The sequence below is a fragment of the Ascaphus truei genome, unplaced genomic scaffold, assembly GCF_040206685.1.
Source record: "Ascaphus truei isolate aAscTru1 unplaced genomic scaffold, aAscTru1.hap1 HAP1_SCAFFOLD_1257, whole genome shotgun sequence".
Classification (NCBI taxonomy): domain Eukaryota; kingdom Metazoa; phylum Chordata; class Amphibia; order Anura; family Ascaphidae; genus Ascaphus; species Ascaphus truei.
Genome location: NW_027454130.1, coordinates 88,134 through 100,212, shown reverse-complemented (window position 1 = coordinate 100,212; position 12,079 = coordinate 88,134). Strand labels below are relative to the sequence as shown.

Sequence of the window (12,079 nt, the reverse complement as noted above, 5' to 3'; positions counted from 1 at the left end):
CCATTGTGTACTCAGCGCTTTACAAGAGAGACCAAAAAGTACAGGAAATTATTATACAATAAGTTCAACAAACAAAAACAGACAATAGGAAAGTAAATCCCTGTCCTGGGTAGTTTACAATCTAAGAGAAATGTAAGGAGACTTACAGAGAGACAACAGGTGGGGGAACAAGTGCAGTAGATGACAATGCTTGTCCTTAATGGTGGGTACTTGTAGTATAAAGCACTTCTTGGGAACAATAGTTAGTGACTGAATGAGTGACAGTAGCAACGAGTAAAAGCTATTGAAATGCTTCATTTAAGTTGTGAATTTTAAGGTTGATCTTAAATGTGGGTGGAAGAGGGTATGTTGGCATATACTGAGTGTGTGTGAGTTTCACAGGTAAATTGATGGGAAAGGGTTTCAGGCAAGAGAGCGAGTGCGCAGTAGAGGTGTAAGAAGTATAATGGAGACAGTTATTAGTAGAGCTTAGGAGACGAGGAAGGGCATAACGAGACCAAAGATGATATGTAGGAAGGAGCAGATGAATAGAGAATAGTGTTGGACTGGGTCCTCAACTATAAAAAAATGGGTAACGGGTACCCGGCCAAAATGAAAGGTTCTACCCGGTCGGGTACACGGTTTGGCACTTACCTTCCGGGTGGCGGTGACATCTAGGATCAGCAGCAGTCCTGTGACGGTGGCAGCATCTGTGGTGTCTTCAGCCGGCGGGGGAGCTGCAGGCTCACAGACACAGCTTACCTGCTTCGGTGCTGTGGAAGTGATTCCTGCAGCTCCCCCCGCCAGGTGAAGACACCTCTGATGCTGCCAACATCAGAGGACTGCTGCTGCTGATCCTAGATGTCTTAGGAAAGGTAAGTATAAAAGATTATTTCCAGCTGCCCTGACATTACCCGACGCCGGGTATTACCCGGCCAAGTCCACTTCTCAGTGGCCGGTTTCGAGTAATGTCCGGGTAGCTGGAAATGTGTCGGGTAACGCCGGGTACTCGGTACACCACTAATAGAGAACCTTAACAAAAAGGTAAGGAGGAGAACTTTGTAGGTGATCTGAAACTTGATGGGAAGCAAGGAGAGGGATTTAAGGAGGAGGAGGAGATGAGCAGATACTGTTGTGGGAGAAAGGGAAATTATTCAAGCAGCAGAGTTTTGGATAGATTGCAAATGAGAAAGTTGTGAAGCAGGGAGCCCTGTTAGCAGTATGTTAACCCATACGATAAGGGCATGCATTGGCGTTTTAGCAGTAGATTGACAGAGAAAAGGGCAAATCTTGGAAATATTACAGAGAAAGAATCGACAAACTTTAGCCAGTGTCGTGAATGAAGATGGAAAGGGAAGAGTCAAATGTTACTCCTAGGCAATGTGCTTTCATGACAGGATGATGGTAGTACTGTTTACTGCGATGGAGAAAGGTGATATTAGGCCAGATTTAGGGGGAAATATGAGGAGCTCAGTTTTAGACATTAGGTTTAAGGCAGAAGAGTGTCATCCATGGAGGATATAGCCAGGAGGCGACCCGAAACTAGGAACTAAATTGCAGGAGTGACGGTAGGGTGGATAGGTGTGTGTATCATCTGCATAGAGATGATATCAAGGGACAAAATAGTTGATAAGGTCAACTAGTGATAGTATGTAGTGAGAGAGGTCCCAGAACAGAGTCCTGAGGTATACCAACAGACAAAACAACAGGAGACAAAGACACGTTAGCAACAGAGATGGAGAATGTGTGATGGAGAAGTATGATGAAAACCAGGATATAAGTTTGCTGCGGATACGAAGAAAGAGTTTAGAATATGAATGAGAAGAGTGATTGACAGTATCAAAAGCAGAAGAGAGATCAAGCAGGATTAGTAAGTAAAATGGACCTTGGGAATTTTCTTTATGTACATAATTGGTTACATTGGGAAAGGCAGATTGTGAAGGGCCCAGAGGAGCATGTGATTTAAGAATGTTGATCAAACGGGAGATCACAAGACGTTCTAGCAATTAGGAGGCAAATGGTAGGACGGATACAGGGCGATAGTTAGAAATTCACACAAGGTCAAGGTTATTTTTGAGAATAGGGGTGACCACTGCATGCTTAAAAGGAAGAGTTGAAAGAGCCAAAGGATATGGAGGAATTGAAGATGTGGGTGAGAGTGAGAATATAGGATTGAGAGGGCATGTGGTAGAGGGAGAAGAGAAGATCAGGTTCCAGCTTTGTGACAGGAGAAAAGGAGTCAAGAGTGCAATGAGATCTAGATAGAAAAAGAGAGAGGGGGAAGGGAGAGAACGAATCTACTTGTGGATGGCATCCACCTTGCCTCAAGTGAGCAAAGGCTTGAGGAGAAATAAAGGATGGTTGTTAAGTGGGAGGAGAAAGTCAGTGGTGGGACTCAAATACATAGAAGACAGTGTGAATGAAATTGGAGTGTTGATGAGTGAGGAAAAAGTAGTGTTTGACCTTAAAAAAAGGAGCAGAGTTTTACAGAACAGGACAAAGGTTTAGTGTAGAAAATCAGACTGTGAGATTTCCTCCATAGGTGTTAAGAGCAGCAGTGTGATGTGATGAAGTGTGATGAGAGCGTGCTTGTGAATTAAACCAATGCATGGGTTAGGCTGCGTCTATAGTAAGCACGCAACAGAAGGCAAAGTTAGCGCATGCCTGTCGCTCCAGCAATCCCTGCACTGAGGTCCGAGGCGACGGGGAGGCCCTGCATCGCTCGCACGCACTGTGGACGACCAAGCGTGTGCCCATGATAATCACGGCCTTAGAGGGATGAGTGTGTCAGAGCCTAGAAGGGGCATATAGATGATGGAGGAGGAGGGAGGAGGAGATGATAGCATTGTAAGAGTTAACAAAATAGTTAGTTTAAGCAGAAAGTGAGGAGAGGTTAGAGATAAGGGTAGATGTCAGAGGAGAGAGTTCAATTAAGCTGAGGTATCGAGTAGGACAGGGGTGAGGGGAATGAGAGGTGGTGGATGATGAGAGCAGAAGAGGTCATGTACAAATAGACCTTGTTAGTCAGAGAGCAGTCATTCCAGAGGGCACGTGAGAAGTGAAGAGTAAAGTGAGACATGGAATGTGGATTACATTAGATGGGTTAATACGCTTAGCAGGGAGGTGGAGAGAGAGAGGCAAGAGGCAGAGAGTGGTGCAGGGGTTGAGGAAGAGATGTTGCATGTACCTTATCAGAACATTAAAGAACATCAATTCACACTGGTGCAGAGTTGATGATGAATCCAGTTCACCTCCAATTCAATTTTAACAGAAATGTTTCATTCTTCATTACTGAAAAAAAAGAAAAGTAAAAAACATTTCATTACTATTTTCAAAATGGATTGAATTCCCCCAACAATGACTATGTGTTACCAATATATCCCTCTCAGTCCCACTGCAGCATATACTGTACCAGTGTGAAAGTAGGAAGGTACACAGTACCGGTAAAACAATACGTGCCGGTACTATGCACCATATGAATTATAAGGGGATGTAAATCTCCCAGTCTCTCTCCATATCCGCAACAGAGCGGGCTCCGGTCAGTGGCATGGATGCCCATATATGGGTATGCTCATATTTGGGCATCCCATGTCACTGACCGGAGCCGGCTCTGAGTATAGGGATATATGCGGAGACGCAGAGGTGCAAGGAAATGGGAGGAGGCACGGTGAGAAACAGGGAGAGACCACAGGAAGATAGAGGGCAACAACTTCCACAAGGTACTTGTATGGGTAGAATTGTTTGTATTTTGTGCAGAGGGGGTAATTTCAGATAAAATACAATTCTCCACCCTCTACGAAACAATTCCACTTTGTTCAGTAAGCCAGAAAGTCTTGGTCCCATGTGGACTGAATTTAATGCAAATAAGGTCCTTAATACACAAGTAAAGAATAAAGTTACTTATTCTCTACTGTAAGAAGTGCCACATTGCCCACTATTTGGGTCCTGTGCCCAGATTGTGACCATGCATGGCAGAGGTGAGATTCCCCCAACTCCAATTTGCTACACTCTCCAAGAGAGATAATTGTGATCAGAGGTGGAACTAGGGGAGGGTGTGAGCAGGGTCACTGCCCAGGGAGTAACCTGACTGGGGGCACGGAAATCTCATTTAGTGCATATGTTGCGGCACTGCATTGATTGACCGGTCAATCTGCACTGCTGCCTGTCACAGTGACATCCTGATCGGGCACTGTGATCAGCTATAGCACTGACCCAGGTGAGATAGTTCAGCACTTTACAAGGAGGGAACAGATGTTGTGGGTGACAGATGCTGGAGGTAGGCCAAGACTGTTGGCCAGAGTAACGTGGAGACTTACTGCACTCTGCATGCCCATCCTCTCCCTGACATCAGGGGAAGGAAGTGGCCCTGGGGTGTGTGTAGGTATGCCAGATGTCAGTGTATGCATAAGTAAGTATGCCTGTGTAGTGGGAGGTGTAGGGGCGTTAAGCTGGAGGACTTAAAACAGGCACAAAAGCACATAGATACCTCTGATTATACCGCACCAAATGCTGATAATATCATGCTGTAGCTGCACTTTACAGAAGATGATGCAGATGTCATCATTGGTTGGTGGGTTCATTAAATCAATCCATCATATCATAACCACACTGTGCATATGATGTACTGAATCAGTAACACCAGGAAGACATCTCCATGTTAGGAGTAGAGTTGAAGTTAACAGAATATGTCCAGCACTGTGGTGTGTAGCCCATAAATAATAATTGTGCACATTACCAGAACAACATACTGTCAACTGCAAGATCATTTTGCTGCTTGTAGCGTATGCTCATCCTGTACAGTGTTGTAGTAGATCCGTCTCTTCAGTGTTCACTGCAACAAAAGTAAGACATTGCATTAATATTACAGACGTTTGGGGGCTGAAATCTCACTTCGCTGCGGACAATTTCCCTTTGCATAAGATTCTTGTGATTATGTCAATGATGATCAATAACTGCATCATAACACAGCCGCTCTATACAGAAGATGTACTTGCTCTCATTGGTCATTGAGGTAATACGTCACACAATGTACAGATATAGCAAGGATTATTTCTCCCACTTGTGCATTATGGCATTATGATGGGAAATGTTGTGAGATTCTGCATTATCAGCATCACTGAATCTTTTGGAAATTAAGTGATATTCTATGTTTTAATGCAATATTATGGGTGATCAGCCGGTAAAATAATAATAGCTTGCTGTATCTGTAGCCATGCTCTACCCATGATGTGCTGAACCAATGACTGCAGAGAGATTCAGAGTGCTAAACATGACTGGAACGCATCTCTGAATAATGGGCAGCAAAGCAGTGCAGAATAGGAGGTGAAAGTATTTAAAATGGAAGATCCTTAGCAGCTGTGTGGAGAGTAGACAGTACAGACTGACCAAGTAAATGGTAAAAGGAGTAACTTCAACATTACTTGGCTTTGTTCTCCACATTGAAGCTTTCCTCCTCTTTAAATCACTAATACTGATGCCATGTGTAACCTGTACTGAGAGTTATATAATCTACTGGCCTAGATGAAACCATATGATGCAAACAGGATCCATCCCACTCCAGATTCATAGAATTTACCACCTCAACCTTTCATAACAATCACATAGAACTGCAGCTGTGCGCTACTGCACATGTTCTTGTTATGAATGGTAGTAGATGTGGTCCTTGGGTCTTTACTTCATACTGTAGCCACCCTCTACTCATGATGTATTGAATCAACGAAAACTTGCATGGTTCAGATCACAGGAAGGGGTAGAGTAGAGATGAAAATATTCAATGTGAAACCCGTAGCAGCCGGATTGTGTGGAGTCAATAAAACGACAAATACTAAATGGTAAATGAGAAATATACACATTGCTTATCTGTCTCTGTGTAGTAATTTTCCTTCTCTTCAACTGTCCTTCAAATTTTCTCTTTTGCAAGAAAAGGAACACATGGCTTCAATATTCACTTCTGTTCTGCAGTCATCCCTCCTGAAATAAAAGTTAAGCATTGCATTGTTATTATGATAATACATACAATAAACCTTGCTCCAAACCATTTGATGCAAAGCAAATCCACCTCCCACCCACAGCTGTGCTCCTTCTAGAGCATGCATGTCAAACTCCAGTCCTCGAGGGTCCCAAACAGGCCAGGTTTTCAGTAGGGATATCCTGAAAACCTGGCCTGTTTGCTGCCCTCGAGGACTGGAGTTTGACATCCTTGTTCTTGAGCTTCTACCACGCAAGTCATCCATGTGAGTGACACTGTACTGCAGTCCTGGTCTGCACACAATCTACTGAATCAATGACATCACACTGTAAAGGCAATCTACAAGATGTATTAGTTGTCCACACTTCCGAAATGTTACTTTTATGTCCAAATCACTTATTCCCATGACCTGATATTTGTATTTGTTATTTATAGGATTGTCACAAAGAGTTGATGAGGTCACCAAATGATAGTATGTAGAGAGAAAGAGAGATCTCAGAACAGAGCCCTGATGTATACCCACAGACAGATCAATAGAAGACGAAGACATGTTAGCAACAGAGATGGAGAATGTGTGACAGGAAAGTTATGATGAAAACCAGGATAGAACTGTGTTACGGATACCAAGAGAGTTTAGAATATGAAGGAGGAGAGTGATTGAGAGCATCAAACGCAGCAGATAGATCAAGTAGGATTAGTAGGGAAAAGTGACCTTGGGAATTTGCTTTAAGCACAGTCTGTAGAACGAGCTGTACGAAAGGCAGGTTGTAAAGGATCCAGGAGGGAATGTGATTTAAGAATGTTGACATTCTAGCAATTAGGAGACAAACAGCAGGAGGGATACAGGGCGGTAGTTAGTAAGGCACATAGGGTGTAGGTTGTTTCTGAGAAAAGGGTGACCACTACAGGCTTAAAGTAAGAGGGTAAAGAGCCAGAGAATAGGGAGGAATTGAAGATGTGGGTGAGAGTGGGGACTAAGAGATGCAGTAAGGTGTGAGGGGATACGATCTAGAGGGCATGTGGTAGAGGGAGAAGAGAAGATGATTAGCTTCCAGCTCTGTAAGAGAAGAAAAGGAGTCAAATGCAGAAGGAGAATTAGGTAGAAGGAGAGAAGGGGGAAGGGACAGAAGGAATCTCCTTGTGGGTGGCATCCACCTTGCCTCTGAAGTAGTCAAATGCTTGAGGAGAAGTGAAGGAAGGATGGCAAGTGTGAGGAGAAGGTTAGTGGAGGGAGTCAAATACAGGGAAAAAAAGACAGCGTAAATTAAATTTGAGTGTTGATGAATGTGAAAAAAAAGTAGTGTGGTTTGGCCCCAGAGAGCAGCTTTATACAGGACTGGAGACATTTTTACTGTAGAAAAATCAAATATCAATTGTGTGATTTCCTTCATAGGCATTAAGAACAGCGAGTGGAAGTGTGATGAACATGTTTGGGAATTTAGCCAAGGGTGTGGGCTAGAGGGACAAGTGTGTCAGAGCCTAGAGGGGGCATATAGATAGGAGGATAGCATTGTAAGAGTTAATAAGATTGTTAGTTTAAGCGGAAAGAGAGAGAGAGCAGAGAGGTTAGAGTAGATGTCAGAGGAGAGTTTAATTAAGCAGAGGCAAATCAGTGGGACAGGTAAGATGGGGTGAGGGGAATGACTGATTGTGAATGATGAGAGCAGAAGAGGTCATGTACAACTAGAGCCTTGTTAGTCAGAGAACGGACATTCCAGATGGCATAGGAGAAGGGAAGAGAAAAGTAAGGAAAGGAATGTGGATTACATTAGATAGGTTAACACTCTTAGCAGGGAGGCAGAGGCAGGGAGGCCCGATGTGTATATGAGCAGGTTCAAGATTATAAGAGATATCCCACACATCAGCAAACATAGAAGGAGACATAGAGATAAGTGTAGAGAGAGACAGAGATAGCTCTATGTAGAGAGAGAGGGACGTAGAGAGAATGAGACAGATAGGCGCAGAGAGAGGGGGCGCAGAGAGAGGGGGCGCAGAGAGAGGAGGCGCCAAAAGAGGGGGCGCAGAGAGAGGGGGCACAGAGAATAGGATATTAAAGAGTGCTTTTCATTGAGCAGTGCAGAAATAGCTGCAATAGAGGTCTGTACAAATGGTGCAGTGTGTAGACACATGCAAAGGTAGGGGAAGGAAAGAGGAGAACATGTGGATAAAAGCAGGAGTGTGGAAGTTAGAGAAATTAGAAAAGTTTAACAGAGGAGTGAGGAAACAGCAAGCAGAAAGAACAAGAGAGAGGTTACATTGGGATGACGTTCTGTGGTAAAGAGAAAATGCTAGGAGAGAGCTTTCAAATATTAGAGGACATGAATTGAGGGAGCAAATGTATAAATCAAAACCTGAGGGGGAGGTATAGCACGAAAGCTTGCAGATTATAGTCTTAATGTTGCGTGTACCTGTCAGGGTATTCAAGAAGTTAAATTCTCACAAGTGCAGAGTTCATGATGAAATGCTGAATCTAGTCCCCCTCCAATTTAATTTTAATATAACTTTTCCATTCTTCATTACTGCAAAAAGCAAACAAAACAAAACCACATTGCATTACTATTTTCAAAATGGATTGAATGGCATATTCAACAGTGACTGTGTGATGCCAATATTCCCCACTCACTCGTAGTGAAGCACATATTGTACTAGTGTTGAAAGTAGGCCGGTAGAGTCAGGTACGCAGTACTGATAAAACAATAAGTGCCCGTCGTAAGTACCAGCTCCGCAACAGTGCGGGCATCACATTAGTGACGTGGATGAACATATATGGATAAGCCCATATTAAGGCATCACGTGACCAGAGCCGTCACTGACTGGGTATACGTAAAGACGCAGGGAGATGCAAGGAAAGGGAGGGAGAGAGACAGGGAGAAGATGTGAAACGGAGGAAGGCACGGATGGAGGGAGTTCTTCCGAGCTTCTGCGGGCCTCTCTCTTTCACTGGTGCATGCCGGGAGCTGGTCCCAACATCCACAAAGTGTGTGTGTATTATTGGTTGTATTTTATGGGGGTAGGAGGGTAGTGTGTATATTGTGTGTGTGGGAGTATTATATTGTGTGTAGAGGTGCAGAGGAGAGTACTAGATTGTGTATCTTGTGTAAGGGTGTTGTGTATATTGTGTTTGGAGCTATAATATTATTGGGGAGATTAGTATTGAGGAGGTATTATAGTGTGTATTGTGGGGAGTATTAGTGTGTGTATTGTTTGTGGGTGACAGATGCTGGGGGTATGCAGCAATCCCTGCACTGAGGTCCGAGGCGGCTCTGCATCGCTCGCACGCACTGTGGATGACCAAGCATGTGCCCATGATAATCATGGCCTTAGAGGGATGAGTGTGTCAGAGCCTAGAAGGGGTATATATATAATGGAGGAGGGTGGAGGAAGTAGGAGGAGGGAGGAGGAGATGATAGCATTGTAAAAGTTAACAAGATAGTTAGTTTAAGCAGAAAGTGAGGAGAGGTTAGAGATAAGGGTAGATGTCAGAGGAGAGAGTTCAATTAAGCTGAGGTATCGAGTAGGACAGGGGTGAGGGGAATGAGAGGTGGTGGATGAGAGCAGAAGAGGTCATGTACAAATAGACCTTGTTAGTCAGAGAGCAGTCATTCCAGAGGGCACGTGAGAAGTGAAGAGTAAAGTGAGACATGGAATGTGGATTACATTAGATGGGTTAATACGCTTAGCAGGGAGGTGGAGAGAGAGAGGCAAGAGGCAGAGAGTGGTGCAGGGGTTGAGGAAGAGATGTTGCATGTACCTTATCAGAACATTAAAGAACATCAATTCACACTGGTGCAGAGTTGATGATGAATCCAGTTCACCTCCAATTCAATTTTAACAGAAATGTTTCATTCTTCATTACTGAAAAAAAAGAAAAGTAAAAAACATTTCATTACTATTTTCAAAATGGATTGAATTCCCCCAACAATGACTATGTGTTACCAATATATCCCTCTCAGTCCCACTGCAGCATATACTGTACCAGTGTGAAAGTAGGAAGGTACACAGTACCGGTAAAACAATACGTGCCGGTACTATGCACCATATGAATTATAAGGGGATGTAAATCTCCCAGTCTCTCTCCATATCCGCAACAGAGCGGGCTCCGGTCAGTGGCATGGATGCCCATATATGGGTATGCTCATATTTGGGCATCCCATGTCACTGACCGGAGCCGGCTCTGAGTATAGGGATATATGCGGAGACGCAGAGGTGCAAGGAAATGGGAGGAGGCACGGTGAGAAACAGGGAGAGACCACAGGAAGATAGAGGGCAACAACTTCCACAAGGTACTTGTATGGGTATAATTGTTTGTATTTTGTGCAGAGGGGGTAATTTCAGATAAAATACAATTCTCCACCCTCTACGAAACAATTCCACTTTGTTCAGTAAGCCAGAAAGTCTTGGTCCCATGTGGACTGAATTTAATGCAAATAAGGTCCTTAATACACAAGTAAAGAATAAAGTTACTTATTCTCTACTGTAAGAAGTGCCACATTGCCCACTATTTGGGTCCTGTGCCCAGATTGTGACCATGCATGGCAGAGGTGAGATTCCCCCAACTCCAATTTGCTACACTCTCCAAGAGAGATAATTGTGATCAGAGGTGGAACTAGGGGAGGGTGTGAGCAGGGTCACTGCCCAGGGAGTAACCTGACTGGGGGCACGGAAATCTCATTTAGTGCATATGTTGCGGCACTGCATTGATTGACCGGTCAATCTGCACTGCTGCCTGTCACAGTGACATCCTGATCGGGCACTGTGATCAGCTATAGCACTGACCCAGGTGAGATAGTTCAGCACTTTACAAGGAGGGAACAGATGTTGTGGGTGACAGATGCTGGAGGTAGGCCAAGACTGTTGGCCAGAGTAACGTGGAGACTTACTGCACTCTGCATGCCCATCCTCTCCCTGACATCAGGGGAAGGAAGTGGCCCTGGGGTGTGTGTAGGTATGCCAGATGTCAGTGTATGCATAAGTAAGTATGCCTGTGTAGTGGGAGGTGTAGGGGCGTTAAGCTGGAGGACTTAAAACAGGCACAAAAGCACATAGATACCTCTGATTATACCGCACCAAATGCTGATAATATCATGCTGTAGCTGCACTTTACAGAAGATGATGCAGATGTCATCATTGGTTGGTGGGTTCATTAAATCAATCCATCATATCATAACCACACTGTGCATATGATGTACTGAATCAGTAACACCAGGAAGACATCTCCATGTTAGGAGTAGAGTTGAAGTTAACAGAATATGTCCAGCACTGTGGTGTGTAGCCCATAAATAATAATTGTGCACATTACCAGAACAACATACTGTCAACTGCAAGATCATTTTGCTGCTTGTAGCGTATGCTCATCCTGTACAGTGTTGTAGTAGATCCGTCTCTTCAGTGTTCACTGCAACAAAAGTAAGACATTGCATTAATATTACAGACGTTTGGGGGCTGAAATCTCACTTCGCTGCGGACAATTTCCCTTTGCATAAGATTCTTGTGATTATGTCAATGATGATCAATAACTGCATCATAACACAGCCGCTCTATACAGAAGATGTACTTGCTCTCATTGGTCATTGAGGTAATACGTCACACAATGTACAGATATAGCAAGGATTATTTCTCCCACTTGTGCATTATGGCATTATGATGGGAAATGTTGTGAGATTCTGCATTATCAGCATCACTGAATCTTTTGGAAATTAAGTGATATTCTATGTTTTAATGCAATATTATGGGTGATCAGCCGGTAAAATAATAATAGCTTGCTGTATCTGTAGCCATGCTCTACCCATGATGTGCTGAACCAATGACTGCAGAGAGATTCAGAGTGCTAAACATGACTGGAACGCATCTCTGAATAATGGGCAGCAAAGCAGTGCAGAATAGGAGGTGAAAGTATTTAAAATGGAAGATCCTTAGCAGCTGTGTGGAGAGTAGACAGTACAGACTGACCAAGTAAATGGTAAAAGGAGTAACTTCAACATTACTTGGCTTTGTTCTCCACATTGAAGCTTTCCTCCTCTTTAAATCACTAATACTGATGCCATGTGTAACCTGTACTGAGAGTTATATAATCTACTGGCCTAGATGAAACCATATGATGCAAACAGGATCCATCCCACTCCAGATTCATAG

The 12,079-nt window shown here is 43.7% G+C and overlaps 1 long non-coding RNA gene across 12 annotated transcripts in view; it reads right to left on the bottom strand.

Moving 5' to 3' along the window:
• Positions 1-3,252: 3,252 nt before the first annotated feature.
• Positions 3,253-12,079, bottom strand: part of LOC142475501 (uncharacterized) — a 96,695-nt gene continuing 87,868 nt past the window's right edge. For 10 of the 12 annotated variants that reach the window (XR_012790978.1, XR_012790985.1, XR_012790984.1 and 7 more), the window contains 5 exons: positions 11,247-11,342; positions 9,699-9,802; positions 5,830-5,949; positions 4,715-4,810; positions 3,256-3,270 (listed from right to left, as the gene is read on the bottom strand). This is a non-coding gene — a long non-coding RNA (uncharacterized LOC142475501). Of the gene's footprint in view, positions 3,271-4,714; positions 4,811-5,829; positions 5,950-9,698; positions 9,803-11,246; positions 11,343-12,079 lie in introns of all 12 variants that reach the window. The other 2 variants (XR_012790979.1, XR_012790986.1) reach the window with 2 other exon arrangements.